This window comes from Danio rerio, chromosome 24, assembly GCF_052040795.2.
Source record: "Danio rerio strain M-AB ecotype USA chromosome 24, GRCz13ab, whole genome shotgun sequence".
NCBI lineage: Eukaryota > Metazoa > Chordata > Actinopteri > Cypriniformes > Danionidae > Danio > Danio rerio.
This window is the reverse complement of record NC_141044.1, coordinates 38,075,844-38,092,153: the sequence shown is the minus strand read 5'-3', so window position 1 is coordinate 38,092,153 and position 16,310 is coordinate 38,075,844. Positions and strand designations below refer to the sequence as shown.

General features: G+C 40.4%; 1 protein-coding gene across 11 annotated transcripts in view; it reads right to left on the bottom strand.

Moving 5' to 3' along the window:
• Window positions 1-13,586, bottom strand: part of pcmtd1 (protein-L-isoaspartate (D-aspartate) O-methyltransferase domain containing 1) — a 46,057-nt gene extending 32,471 nt beyond the window's left edge. For 2 of the 11 annotated variants that reach the window (XM_087308177.1, XM_087308175.1), the window contains exons 1-2: window positions 13,362-13,586; window positions 5,210-5,305 (exon numbers count right to left, since the gene is read on the bottom strand). The gene's annotated coding sequence lies outside the window, so the exon portion shown is untranslated. 11 annotated transcript variants of the gene reach the window in all.
• Between the last annotated feature and the right edge of the window lie 2,724 nt (window positions 13,587-16,310).

Genomic DNA, 16,310 nt, shown 5'->3' with positions numbered 1-16,310 from the left:
GTGGTTTGATGCAATTGTGTTCCTTCAGAAGTTCAAGATAACAAGAAAGAACAATTTTCAAGGTTTTGTGGGAGGTTGTGGAGATGTTTGCTAATGTCTGTGGAGGTCAAACTAAGTCAAACTACGCGCAGAGCAAAACGCAAATGGGTTTGTTCGATGAAAACTTTTAAATTACTCTTAAGATTTTATAATGCAATACATATAATATGGTATAACATTCGGATATCAAAACCAACATGGTGGAGAAAGGAGATCTAACAGGTGTGTATTTTAACTGGTAATACATGAATTCTACTATAAATTAAGCATTACAATCCATAGAAACTTAGCTTTTGGAGTTTAATGGCCTTTTTACTGTTTTTAATACTTATTATGTATATTGCTTTATCTGTTACTGTTACAGATTTTGTTGTTGCTGTTGGTTAACAGTACATAAATACTGGTATTTAGTAGGAAGTTACTTATACAACTTAAAATTTATGTAAACATAACAGTAATTCGACGCTAGCAAAGTTGTTTGGTTTAGCTTAATAATAGACGTTGTCAAAATACAATAAACCTCGGATTAACAAAAATATGGCTCCAATATGCCACATAATAATATTATATTCTTCTGACCGATGTTCTTGGAGAGAAAAGCCGTATTTGCGGCGCTTCTGTTCGTATGTTTGTTTACATTTATGTTCGATGCTAGTATATGTGGATAGTGACGTACAGCGTGACGTTCATCGCCGAAGTCCATCCATACGCGTACAGATCTGCATTTCAAGACGCAGTCGAGTTAAAGCACTTATAAAACACTACACACATCCGCACTGCGTTAAAATAGAGCAGACTTTAACGACAGGCGCAGAGACTTTTAAATCTACTCATATATCTGAAACAACAAGCAGTGTTTGTCAAATAAAGCAAAAGGATAAATACAGCGTTTTGCACAGATCCGCCATAATCTCTCAAGCAGGAAATGCAAACATACATTAAATAAATTCGATAAGTCTACATATTTAATTGAAAGGGATATGCAATGGTACTAAAATATTTAAAAAGAGACCTGTGTCGTGTGTCTGGCCTATGTTAGTGATGTGTTTGTGTCTGTGTAACGAACATAATGCAAATAAATATATTTTAAAAAGACAAAAAAAGGCAAGTTGTAAAACAAAATCGACTTTTCAAAATGGTTGTTGTGTTGCTATTTTTGGTGTTTAGTTATTTATTTATTATTATTCATCAAGTATTAACAAACTTACAGCATCTGGCAAGAAAAACGCCTCCGTGTTTATAAATTGCGGTGATAACAAAATAAAAGAGGAACAAAAACTGCTGAATTTCTTCAGAAACCCATGCTGTTATGTGGCATTTTAACGCTGCACGACTGGGAAAACCAGTAAGACGTTGGCATTGTGTTTGACCTGCCACTTCAATCCACTTAACACACAATACAACATTTGTGCATTCTTTACATCATCCATTTTGAGCTTTTTCGTCGTGCATTACTGCACTACTAGATCGGGTTTGCATTTTAGACGTCTGCCACATGTTCCTCATCTTCCCCAGATCAACGCAAAGCAACAAAACAAAAATGTCGGCATCTTCTCTGCGGAATAACAATGTTCACTGACCTTTGTAAAGCCATGAATCGGGCTCAGGCTTTGCACGAGCCAAACGGACAGGATGCACATTAGAGCTGGTGTTTTTGAGCGCACTGTTGTTGCTGTGTGATGTATAGATTTTCGTGGCGTTGAAAGAAGCAGCGCTGTTTTTTTCTCGAGGAACAGCTGAGAGGATGTAAACACACGTCACATGGTTCACAGAAACGAGGATGCGGACATTAGACGTTCTTGCTAATAACGATATCCTATAATGTCCTCCAGGGGGCGCGCGGAGGCGCAAAAACTATAAACACCATTGAGCTGCATTCAAGATCATAATAATTATAATTGTACTAAAGAGGTTTAAACGTTTAATTGTGTAATCTTTTGAATATACTAACACTTAAGACTGCTATCGGGGATATGTGTCTTATATAGCTATAAAAAACGACTCAAAACTATTCGCTCAATAAGAAATCATAAACCAATCTGATTAGTCAAGCCCGTCCAGCGGTGGAAAAAGAAACACGTGTCACATGACAAAACAACCAAAAATAATTAATAGCAGCTTCAGCACGTGGATAAAAAAACTGCGATAAACTTTAGAAGCTTTAAAAATTAAATTTAAAACATGAAAATTACTTTTAAAACAATACAAAGGGCTAATTAGATGAAGATTCGGGCCACTACCCAGTCATATATCCAAATGCCTTTCTACGAGTCGAGATAGAAAGGCTGCAGACAGCGGTGCGTCCTCAAGCCCCGCCTCCCAAGCCATCATTGGCTAGTATTCTAAAAAGGCGAACGATGAATGGATAGCATTGAAGTCATTCATATAACAGCAAATAGCGATCAGAAGGAGGCGGGACATGAGTGGAAAAACAATGCAAAAATGCCTTTAACAACACATAAAAAGCTAATTTCTTGTGTATTAATATGGTGTTCAGTGAATAACATGTTAGTCACTTCAGCTGCTGTTCTTAGTATCAGTAGACTGATTTGTTAATACGATTTTTTTGGCATTGTAATCTGTTGACAGTGCATCAACATCCAGGAAGGGAACAAGTAGCATGCCTTCTTGTTTATATCCAAAACACTCCTCATGTGCCTATAGGGTTGCATCACAAGCAGGCTAAACTAGTCTGAACACACATGCTGTCTGGCATGAATACAGGGTTGATCAAGAAGTCTATTGGTTGCATTTGTCATGTCTCAGACTGACTGGAAAACAGTATTCGCTTACCACTGTGACATACTTGTCTTTATTTCCTCACAGGCCTGGACGACCCTGCTTGACCTCTTCTAGATCCACTCAGCGACGCTCTACTGGGAACTCACTCACATGAGACTACTTTAAAATTAGCAAGTGTCCATTTATACATATGGACATTACAGTTCAGCGATCGAGGACAAGGCTTTGGAAATATCTAGCCATGATGTTGAAACCCTCTACTAAATAGCTCTTCAACATGTAACCACACTCACATCCAGTGGAGTTAAAGGTAAACAATCTCAAGGCAAGAGAGGATTACATCCAGCGTCCACTAAATGAAGCCTGAAATGTAAAGCTAATGTTTCCTCCCTAGAAAGCATATATTAGAAATGCAGACGAAATTAATTGCATATTGTTTATAATACTTGCTTAATGATGATTAATTGTAGTGTGTGTGTGTGAGTGAAAGAGAGAGAAAGATTTCATTAATTAATTTTCCTTCGGCTTAGTCCCTTATTTATCAGGAGTCACCACAGAGGAATGAACCGGCAACTATTCTGGCATGTTTTAAGCAGCGGATGCCCTTCCAGCCGCAATCCAGTACTGGGAAAGAAGAAAAAATTATCATGTATTCATCATTCTTTTCCTTTATTAATCAGGGGTCGCCACAGCAGAATGAACCGCCAACTTATCCAGCATATGTTTTACGCAGCAAATGCACCAGACAATTTACCCAATTCACCTATACCTATGAGCCAACACAAGGAGAACATGCAAACTCCACACAGAAATGCCAAATGACCCAGCTGAGATTCGAACCAGCGTCCTTCTTGCTGTGAGGCGATTATGCTACCCATTGCGCCACCGTGATGCCAATGATTTATTAATATATTTATAAAGCAAATATAAAAAGTTGGGGTGAAACAGTGGCGCAGTAACTAGTGCTGTCACATCACAGCAAGAAGGTCGCTGGTTTGAGTCTCACCTGGGTCAGTTGGCGTTTCTGTGTGGAGTTTGCATGTTCTCCCTGCGTTCGTGTTGGTTTCCTCCATGCGGTACAGGTGAATTGTGTGTGAACGGGTGTGCGTGGATGTTTCCCAAAGATGGATGGGCATCCGATGCGTAAAAACGCGTTGGATAAGTTAGCGGTTCATTCCGCTGTGGCGACCCCGGATTAACAAAGGGACTAAGAAAATAAAATGAATGAGTGGGTAGTGCTCATAGCAAGAAGGTCACTTGTTTGAGCCTCGGCTTGCATGTTCTTCCTGTGTTGGTGTGGGTTTCCTCTGGGTGCTCCGGTTTCCCCCCACAGGTCCAAAGACATGCGCTATAGGTGAGCTGAATAAATTAAATTAGCTGTAGTTTATGAGTGTCAATCTGAGAGTGTATGGGTGTTTCCCAGTGATGGGTTGCAACTGGAAGGCCATCCGCTGCGTAAAACATGTGCTGGATAAATTGGTGGTTCATTCTGCTGTGGCGACCCATGATTAATAAAGGGACTAAGTCGAAAAGAAAATGAATGAATGAAAAGTTGTCTAGGAACGATACTCTCATTCTGGCGTAATAATCAAGGAACTTTGCTGCTGTACCATGTGTGCAGTAGGATCAATAGAATATAAGCTGCATCCTAAATTGGATAATTCCCTTGTCACGATACTCGATTTCGGTACCAGTCGATACTGAAATTTTAAAGACGTCCATCTCCTGCTAACGTTTAAGCAATGTTGATCGTGTTCTTAAACTGCGCTGATTTGCCATTGTGTTCACATGCTTGACAGATATTACTTCGATTGGCCGTGAAGGTCATCAGTTCACGCACTTCACCGAGTGCAAACAGCGTTTTTGTTATCAAAATGTTAGCACGAAATGGACATTTTTAAAATTTCGGTACCGATTGGTAATGAAATTCAGTATCGCAACAACAACACTACTACATAGCACTGTTTCCGCTACATAAATTTTTCTATGGCGGGGCCATAATATATAATTTTTATTTTAATATGATTGCACCTGCTGCAGTCATGGTAAGGCAGCAAAGTTTTTTCGATTATTACGCCGGAATGAAAGTATAGTTCCCCGACTGTATCAGTTAGGGAATGGGATGCCAAAACCGAAAGTCAAAAAATAGAAAACTTAACTTTTACCGTACACCACACTGCTTTTAATGCCAACCGCAGATGTCTTTAGCTAACAGCTATCATAAGAGCTGAATGGAGTGAGGACCTAATTAAAAAGGCTTGACTCTGCAGTTCTCATTTTATATCAGGTGAGTTCACGCTAAGCTGAATCATACACATTACTTGTTTTTGATTGCAGCAATGATTTTAGCAAAAACAGTTTAATATGGTGAATTAAACTGCGGACACTGAATGCTAAGAATGAAATGTTAAAATGTAAGTTCACATACCCTGCCGTACAGGTGCAGTTCGCGGTCGGAATGCAGTTGTTTTGCTTGATGATTACCCAGGCCTTGTATAGTCCTGTCTTTTTTCCTTGTCCTTGCCTAGGCAGAACCTTCGTTTTAGCACTACATAGTTTTGAATCTGGTAATCATGGAACATTATTTCTGGCACATGACCACACAGAACAAAATTGTTGGCATCAAAAGACTTGTAGAACTTCTCTCCTGTAAAATCACTTGGAGTTTCAATGAGATAGTTGTATATTTGGGGCTGGATGCTTGGCCATTTCGTCTTATTTAATAGGGAGGGTGCTATCGCAAATGGACCTGTCAGACAAACGCCACTCACTTTAAGGTTTATTTTGCCGAATAACTGTGTTTATCACTGGGTGACAAGCTGTTATAATATGCTGAAAACATTATGTAAATAATATATAATATGTAGGCTAATCAATAAACTTATCTCTAAGACAACAGCAAACTCTGTACCGCAGTGGATGTCATTCCCTCGCTGTAAATGCTAGCACTCCGTTTTTTTCTGCAACCTCGCTGCGTGTTCATCCTGAATGTTTACTAACAGGTAATTCCCCTGTAGATCTAGAAAATAGCAATTGTTCATTTTCTGTCAGCCCTAGTAGTACACAATGTAGTCAAGCTTTAAATAAACGTTTTTCTAATAAGCGAGTTGCTAATGGTCTAATCCGATTCAATGATTTATGCTAAGCTGTGCTAAGTGCTCTCACTAGATCGGGAGATCAGCTAAATGGATTTTAAAAAATGGTACAATTGTTTAACTTTAGGGTACTTGAGCTTATATTTCCAAATAAATAAATAAATAAATAAATAAATAAATAAATGGAGTGTTCCTATAAGGTTAACATGAATCATCACAACACAAACACACCTGCTGTTCAAGTCAGCCATGAGACATAATTGCTGGATTTGCTTGTTGGTGAATCTAAAAGGAAAGCTATGCCTCATTTCGGATAGTAATCATGTAATTTGCATCACAACACCATCAACTCATCAACGTCACGGGGAAATTACTCTGATGATTATAAAAAGATAATTATGAAGGTGAACAAACCAAGTGTAACGGGTCCCACACGAGTGGAATCCGTCCTGCGTTGTGTTGTTTTTCAATAAAGGACTCCAAACCTCTTACCGCTTGGCATTGTCTTTATTTTCTGCACAAATGGAAAATGTGTTGAAAACATGCATTCTGTGATTGTGATCTTCATTAAACAACCGTTTAATGTCTCCATTAACCACGAGACAACCTTCTCTCAGCTCAGAAGGAAGTGAACTGCGATAGCGAATTCTTGAAAGAACATGTATTAAACTAATCTGCTTAACATAAGACTAAATTAATATTAATGACATGAAATCACAAAAACTACCAACAATACAAAAACATACCTGCACAAATGGAAAATGTGTTGAAAACATGCATTCTGTGATTGTGATCTTCATTAAACAACCTGTTGGCACACGAGGAGTAATTACAGCATGCTAATATGTGCTAATCTCACTCACAAATGCAAACGATCTCAATCACAACCATTTAGAACCACAGTTTCATATTTCCACATCACAGAGTATGTTTAGCGAAGCAACAAACATTTTAGATTTAAAATATACCATCAACCGTCAATAATATTACCGTTTAATGTCTCCATTAACCACGAGACAACCTTCTCTCAGCTCAGAAGGAAGTGAACTGAGAGAGCGATGAGCGCGCACACGAACGAGTATACACTCTTAAAGTGACAGTACACTTGAACAGGTCCTGAAAGTCACATACAAGCATGAACTCAAAACGATAAAATAATATATATAATAATATCAAATGAAGTAAATTAAAGTTATACTCAATAGAAAAAAGGATTTTGAGTGAAAATAATATTACCAAAATAACTCCGTTACATTCACCCCTCCTTATTTTCATCAAAATCTTTCAATGTACCAAAAAGACATTCCCAGTGAACACGATACTAGCACAAGTGACTCGCAAATCTAATTCACGAAACCAACATAAAAGTTACCTCAATTTCAAGGTTTAGGAAAACAAGAGGTTGATCAAGTCTCAAATTCCCTATAAGTTAATGTGATGCCTAATACACCACACAGCACTTGGCTCTATTAAACTTGACTTTTGTCACAAACAATGTCAGTACATTAAATTACTAAGACTTCAAAATGAATTCTCAATTTAAACAACTTGAACTTTTGAAACTGGCATCTGCACCATAGATTCAATCAATCTGTTTACAGATTGAACTATCCATCTAACTCTCGTTCTAACAGGCTTGACAAGATCAGCATTTTCAGCACCTCTCAACGATGGATCACTGCACAGTAAGTCAGGAGAGCCAGGTAAGTATTGTGCAATTTCATTTGAATCTTGTTCATGTTTCTCATTTGTAGGCAACTCATTGGCAGCACCAGGAGATTGATGGATATCTGCATCCACTGTGTCTACCTCATCCAAATCATGAGAGTTTTCTAAATCTACAGGTAAAGTCACAGGAACCACAGGGTTGCGGTCTGATTCACAAACAGGAAGTGGGTAAGGATAGTCAGAGGAAGATTGAATTGAGCTCTCAGTGAACGAAACAGCAGACAAGTCTTCGCTTGAGTCCTGATCTGCTCCATTCTGATCAGACTCCACAATGATCAGTGGCTGATTATTTTCACTGGTACTTTGCTCTTTATCAATTCCAACAATTGGCAAGAAATTCACTTCCAGTAAAAGATTCCTATGCACAACTTTAGTGCGGCCTGATGCATCCCTTATCCTATAAACATGAATGTCAGGATTCACTTCAACAACAGTAAACACTCCGTCTTCCCATTTGTCGGCCAACTTCCTTTTGCCTCTTTCTGATTTATCAGCCACCAATACTCTATCCCCCACCGACAAGTGAGTTCCTTTAACATGCTTGTTGTACTGATTAGCCTGATGTCTTTGCTCGACAGAGGAATGCTTTTGAGCGATATCCATAGCATTTTTCAAGCAGCACAGTAAAGACTTGACATAAGAGTCGTAATCAGCAATGTCGGGGTTATCGAGTACTTGATTGAACATGATGTCAACCGGAAGTCTGGGTATGCGGCCAAACATCAAAAAGAAAGGTGCATAACCTGTAGTTTCGTGAATAGTTGCATTGTAAGCAAATGTGAGAGTTTGGATCTGTTGTGGCCATTGACATTTCTCTTTTAAAGGGAGCAAGCTTGGTGAAGTGGTCAGTAACTACGAGGACATCCACCGAACATTGTTTGCTATTTTCTGCTGACCAAAAATCTATGCACACCAACTCCATCGGGGCTGTGCTCTTGATATTCTCCAAAGGGGCACGAGCAGCAGGTTCTGGTGACTTTGCAAGGACACACCTTCGACAGCATTGAACATATTCTCTGATATTCTTTTCCATATCAGGCCAATAAAAGCGTTGTCTTGCAAGTGAAATAGTACGGTCCTGCCCTTGATGGCCTGCGAGATCATGGATACCAGACAGAGCTTTGTTCCTCAGACTATCAGGCAGTACATACTGTAATCTTTTCCTTTTAGTCAAAGGGTCTTTCGTCACTCTATATAACACATCATCTCTAACTTCCAACTTACTCCACTGCTTCAACAGTCTTATTACTTGAGCACTTGCACCATGCCTTTCTCTTCTTGATGGACGTCTCTGTCTAATCAAGAATGACAACACCTTGGATATAGTCAGATCTTCCTGTTGACTGTCCTTGAGCTCCTGGGCAGAGAGCATGGTAAAGTCTCCTGACAACCCGATATCATCTGAACATGATGGACTAAATGAAGGGCTCTTGACTCTGCTCCGTCTGTCCAACTGCAGTGTGACTGACAAAGAGCTTTGACTTAATCCACGTTGTAGTCAACACTTTGCGAAAGACACTCCATGGGCTGATTTGCCTGAATATGGCTACTGACCCTGAAAACATCGTGAACGGAATCTTCGCCTATCCCACTGGCCTCCTGCATCAAGTAAGAATACGGCTCATTCAACAGTCTCCGTCCAATTGGCTCAACAAAAGGGTCGCGACTCAAGGTGTCCGCCACAACATTAGCTTTTCCGGGCAAATGTTTCAGGTCAAAAGTGTATGCCGCCAGTTTGGAAACCCATCTCAACTCATAAGCATCAAGTTTTGGCTTAGTCAGAATATATGTGAGAGGGTTATTATCCAGCCAGATGGTAAATTTGTGGCCTTTCAGCCAATGGCTGAACTTCTCACATACACTCCACTTTAGAGCCATAAATTCTAGTCTATGAGCAGGATATCTGCGCTGCGATGTACTGAGGGTCTTGCTTGCAAAAGCAATGGGTCTGGCTTGTAGTTCACCTTTTGGCACTTGGGACAATACAGCCCCTAGCCCGTCCAATGAAGCATCAACAGAAAGAATGAAGGGCTCATTGAAGTCAGGATGTGCAAGCATGACACACTCCAGTAAAGCAGTCTTAAGTTTGTCAAAAGCGACCTGACACTCTGTAGTCCAATCTGCAGGGGTAAGTTTACGGTAAGTGCCTTGAAACTTCCTTTCCTTAGACAATTTTCCTCTTCTTTTCTGTCCAGCTGTAAGGCCGAATAGAGGTTTAGAGATAGAGGAGCAGTTTGGAATAAAGTGTTGGTAATAAAATACCATGCCAAGAAAAGACTTAATCCTTTTGACAGACGGTGTGCAGCCATCATTATCCATCAGATCATGAGCAGTCATCCTTGTGATGCCCTCCACTTTTGCTGGATCAACTGACACACCTCCACTGTCAATGATATGGCCAAGGAATCTTACTTGACTTTGAAGTAGATGACATTTTTTAGGTGAAAGTTTCAGATTGTTCTCCCTCAGTCTATCAAACACTGTACGCAGCCTGGACAGAGCCTCACTTTCAGATGGTGCAAAAACAAGGAGATAATCAAGGTAACATAGAAGCTTTGAAAAGTTCAAGTCTCTGAAGATCCCAAGCATCATTCTCATGAAGGAGGCTGGACTATTACAAAGCCCCTGAGGCATTCGATTATATTCATGAAGGCCTAGCGGTGTAGTAAAAGCTGTATATTTTTTGCCCTCCTCACTCATTGGAATATTATAAAACCCTGACGTGAGGTCCATAGTGCTGAAGAAGCAGTTTTCTCCAAGCGCAGCCAGGCAGTCAGCCTGGTGAGGCAAGGGGTGTGCGTCTTTCATAGTTCTGGCATTTAACCACCTGAAGTCTGTGCAAATACGCAATCCACCATCCTTTTTCCACACCATCACTAATGGTGATGCGTACTCACTTGAAGACTTCCTGATGATACCTTTTTCTTCCATGTCAGTGAGAACTTGCCTTAATTTTTCATAGTGGGCAGGAGGTACTCGCCTATAAGGCAATCGAAAGGGTCGATTATCCGTCAGTCGTATTCGGTGCACATATCCAGTGGCTTCACCACAGTCCAATGGATGCTTGGAGAAGATGTCTTGGTAATCAGCTAGTAACTGGGTAAGTTGAGATTTACAATCATCACTTATCTGACCCAGTTGACATCAATTTCCTCAAGACCCAGGTTCAGCAGATTTTTGTCAATGTGGTCAGCTGCACAGGAATTACATGAATCATCTGACTTGTTTTCCACTAGAGTAATGTGCAGTCCCTGAAAAATCTCAAAATCTTCAGATGCAATACACGGAAACACATCAGCCATTTTGCTGTTCCTCTTCAATGTGATCACTTTATTTGTCGGATTCATAACTGTCATAGGCACCCACCTGTCACCCCAAAGTGGTACAACAAGACGACCAACTAGAATGTCTCGAGGCATAGCTTTTGAATTGGTCGGCTCAACGATCACTGTGCTGCCTGGCGACATGGGCACATTAGATGGCAAACGGCCCCAGACCAAATGTTCATGCTTTGGTAAAAGTACCACCGCTTGAGTGAGTTTGACAGTGCCTATTTTGTCAGGAACAGTGTCTCCTTTCCAACGCTCAACACCCGTAAACATTGACAAGAACTGCTGAACGTCTTCATCAAACTTATTGTCAGGTCTAGAAGCAATGTCCCAATAATCATTGTTGTTCTTCAGCTCATGAATTAAGTGTTTAATGATATTAGAGCCCAGAATAAGATCATCACGCTGGCCAGGCACGACCAAGCAAGGTGCAACACACCGAGTGTCAAAGAACTGGATCTCCAAATCATAGAAACCATCAGTTTGCTGACCTCCACAGCCGATCAAGACAATCTTTTCTTCTGAATGCTTTTTTTCAGGCAAAATGCCTGCAGAACCAATTTTCTCCACAGCATGTTTACTGATTGTGCATGCCATAGAACCGGAATCAATCGTTCCGTTAAGAATAACGTGGCCATTGACATGAACAGGAACATAGAAAAGGCAACTGAAGGCTTCGACTTTCTGACTAGATTGTACAACTATCTTGGTCCCTCTAGGAGAACTATTACAGTTTTTCTCATAGAGCTGGGCAAGATCGCATTCTTCATGAAGGTATTTAGTATCCATACCCACATCTCCCCTTCCATAATGCGGGTTCAATAGTTTAACTGGTTAGGTGGTCTGCCAGCCCCACTTTCCAATTGATGCTGGTTACGATCAGCTCGCTGAGGGCAGTCCTTTTTCCAGTGTCCAGGAGGTAAACACTTTAGACATCTGTTATCCTGTCTACAATGTGACACCGTTGAATGATCCAAAGATCTACAAACCCTGCATGGTTTGCGGTAAGTCTGAAATGTTGTAGCTTGATGATGTGGGCTAACTTGGAATTAGGTCTGTTGAGTGACAAGACGGTCCAATAGACTCACTAGACTTTTCATGCAAGCACTGTCACTGCCAGACTGCACCATAGGAGAAGGTGGAATAGACAAAGGAGAGTTAGAAGCAACTGTCTCAACAACATCAGGACTCTGAGTGCAAGCTCTATGTTCAGTTATATTCAAACTGCGTAAATTAGTGAAGGTCCTAGCTTTCTTCTCTTGCATATGTTCATCAAGTCTCTCCTGTATCTCACCAGCTGACCATTTCTCTGCTGATTTGAATTTGAAGACATTAGAAAGAGACTTATCTGGGCAATGCTTGATAAACATCATGCTGATTTCATGACTTGGATCACAAACGCGCCGACCTTGTCTCTCCAGGCATTCCTTGGCAACATCCATTGTCTTGTTCAGCCTGATCCAATACTCCATTGCATCTTCAGATGGCATCGGTAAAGTATTGTAAAAATCGGCTAGGGGCATACTAGAATAGGAGATTGTGCTGAAATGCTGTTTTAAAATGTCAAAGATCAAGCGAGGTTTACTGGTGCAGTCAGCAGATGTGTTATTACGCAATTTAATTTTCACTACATCACCTGCTTTCCCCATTAGCCTATCCAATATTTCTTGTCAATCGGAATAGCACGTTTTCTCAGATACAGGGACATAATATTTTCCCACTCTTGTACAGTTAGTTTATCTGAACCATCACCCCTAAATATTGGTGGCTCTTTTACATCTGACTGCATCACTAGTTTGACATTAGACAGCGTCATCTCAGCTGGCTGTTCAGAATTACTACGGTTTGTACTGTTATCAGAACGTAGCTGAGCAGTAATAGACTGTCCTAATTTTTCAGCTATTTCACTGATGAGTGAACTCAAATCTGGATTTTGGTTAATCGGAGATGGCATGGCACGATCAACATATCTTGTAGAAGTCAAAACAGGTGTATCAAATGCTCTGCTAGTAGGCCCTGGCATCCTAGGTTTAGAAGGTATTCTGAAAAAACCCTTCCCCTACCAAACTGGATACTTTGGTTAAACACCTCATTGTCCTTCATCTCTTCAGCAAAGCTATTAACGCCTTCTGCCATATTGCTGTATTGTACCAATTAATTATCTTCAAATTTAAATCAATAAATGAACTGAAATATTGTACTGAACAAAGGCAATCAATAACAGTAACCAGTCAGCAAATGTATATTTCAAGAGTCTGAATTCAGTTCGAAAATGTCTTCTGTGAGAGAAAAAAATGTATATAGTCCACCTCACTTTATATAAAATAGTCCTTTTGTCTTTGAAAAGTACCTAAAACCAGTCCATGCAGCTTCCACGGCGAGCGAGCAGACGTCGGTCTTCAGATGGATCCTTAAAAGGTCACGGCACCATTGTAACGGGTCCCACACGAGTGGAATCCGTCCTGCGTTGTGTTGTTGTTTTTCAATAAAGGACTCCAAACCTCTTACCGCTTGGCACTGTCTTTATTTTCTGCACAAATGGAAAATGTGTTGAAAACATGCATTCTGTGATTGTGATCTTCATTAAACAACCGTTTAATGTCTCCATTAACCACGAGACAACCTTCTCTCAGCTCAGAAGGAAGTGAACTGCGATAGCGATTTCTTGAAAGAACGTGTATTAAACTAATCTGCTTAACATAAGACTAAATTAATATTAATGACATGAAATCACATAAACTACCAACAATACAAAAACATACCTGCACAAATGGAAAATGTGTTGAAAACATGCATTCTGTGATTGTGATCTTCATTAAACAACCTGTTGGCACACGAGGAGTAATTACAGCATGCTAATATGTGCTAATCTCACTCACAAATGCAAACGATCTCAATCACAACCATTTAGAACCACAGTTTCATATTTCCACATCACAGAGTATGTTTAGCGAAGCAACAAACATTTTAGATTTAAAATATACCATCAACCGTCAATAATATTACCGTTTAATGTCTCCATTAACCACGAGACAACCTTCTCTCAGCTCAGAAGGAAGTGAACTGAGAGAGCGATGAGCGCGCACACGAACGAGTATATACTCTTAAAGTGACAGTACACTTGAACAGGTCCTGAAAGTCACATACAAGCATGAACTCAAAACGATAAAATAATATATATAATAATATCAAATGAAGTAAATTAAAGTTATACTCAATAGAAAAAAGGATTTTGAGTGAAAATAATATTACCAAAATAACTCTGTTACACAAGCATTGTATTTACCACACAGCACCGATTTCATTTGAGGATTACGTGACGCGAATGAGGAGGAGACACGGAAAAATCTCGTCTATGAACCCAAATCGCATACTTATGCACTATTCTACGCCATTTTGTAGTATAAATAGTGTAAGTATTGTGTTCACACTGAAAATTCTAAAAATAATAATTGCACTTTAATTAACGTTACCCGGATGATGCACTCATTCAGCCGCTAAAATGAAGTGTGTAATGATGGACACTTCACGCACTCAACGACCGCAGCTTTGCTTACATAGCGGAAGGGGCGGAGCTATCGGACGCACATGTTGAATAACTTTATTTATTTTGGATGGTGAAAGCAAAATTCTCCTACGAGAGTGATTATAGCGCCTCCCGATGGTGAATGCGTCAATACTCACGGCGGGTATTATCTGATAATTTGGTCGTTTATTTCACTGATTTGGCAACCGTCAAACGTCATCAGGGAAACGGTTTGAATTTCCGCTTAGTAAAAACACATTAGTGTGCCATTTGGGACAGCACTACATACATATACTATCCTGTTGAGTGTGTAAGTGCATAAGCACATAGTGGATGAGTGCATAGTGTATAGTGTGCCATTTGGGACGCAGCTAAAGTCTTTGTTTCTGATGTAACTAGTCAAGACTGTTTGAAAAACGTATTTTGTGCATTCCTCATGCTGGAATATACTTGCAGTGTATGAATTCCAAGAATGAAGAGCTTAACTATAGGGGCCTGAAGTGTTTGTGGAGGTATGTGAAAGTTGCGTTCATTCGCCATCTGCTGGTCGACTTGAAAATTGCACAATGTTCAATGAAAAGCTGAGTTGGTAAACCTTTTAAACGTTAATTTAATTGGCAAAATATTATTTTTCATGATATAACTTGTCAAAAAAAAATTCTATTTTAATTTCTCATATTATTGCATGATTAGCAATGTCGCCTCACCGCAAGAAGGTCACTGGTTCGAGTCCTGGCTAGGCCAGTTAACATTTTTGTCTGGAGTGTGCATGTTTTCCCCGTGTTGGCGTGGGTTTCCTCCGGGTGCTCCGGTTTCACCCACAGTCCAAAGATGCGCTATAGGTAAACTGGATGATCTAAATTGACCATAGTATGTGTGTGAATGAGTGTGTAGGGGTGTTTCCCAGTACTGGGATGCTGCTGGAAGGGCATCCACTGTGTGAAACATATGCTGCAATAGTTTGCGGCTCATTCCGCTGTGGTGACCCCTGATAAACTAACCTAGTTAGCAAATAATTCTGGCCCAGATTTGGCACAAAGCCAGCACAGGAGGCAATCCTGCAGTGGCATACAGCATGTGGACCAAACATGGCCTGGTTTTGGCAGAGGGGGCACCATCTTTATAGTGGCACACAATATTTGGGCCAGATGTAAAATGTAGTATGTGGTTCAGATGTAAAAAAAAATTAATATGTGTGCCACATCTTGACCCACATTTAATAATAATAATAATTCCTCACATTTATTTTAACGCTTTTCTGGACACTCAAAACACTTTACACATTTTTGGGGGGAATCTCCTTATCCACCACCAGTGTGAAGCATCCACCTGGATGACGCGATGGCACCCATATTCAACAGAGGAGAGGAGACAGAGTGATGAAGCCAGTTATGATAAGGGGATGGACAGGAGGCCATGATGGACAGAGGCCAGCGAGCAGATTTGGCCAGGATGCCAGGGTTAAACCCCATACTCCTTTCCAAAGGACATCCTGCGATTTTTAAAGACCACAGAGAGTCAGGACCTCAGTTTAACATCTCATCTGAAATATGGCGCTCACTGAGCACTATAGAGTCTCCGTCACTATACTGGGGCATTAGGACCATAGACTGTAAAATATATGGACGTAGTATCCGTGACGTCACCCATAGGTTTCTGAAGAGCGCAAAAGAAGCCACATGTAGGCGCGGCCAACCGTCGCCATTTTGTTCACGCGTCATCACACCCACGGCGGGATACCAAACAAGAGCAAAGAGGCGGAGAGTGAGCGGAGCTACAGACACCTGCTGGCATTTAGCTTGGACCTGGTTCAGACACACTTTACTTTGGGAGAACGCTTAATACTTTATC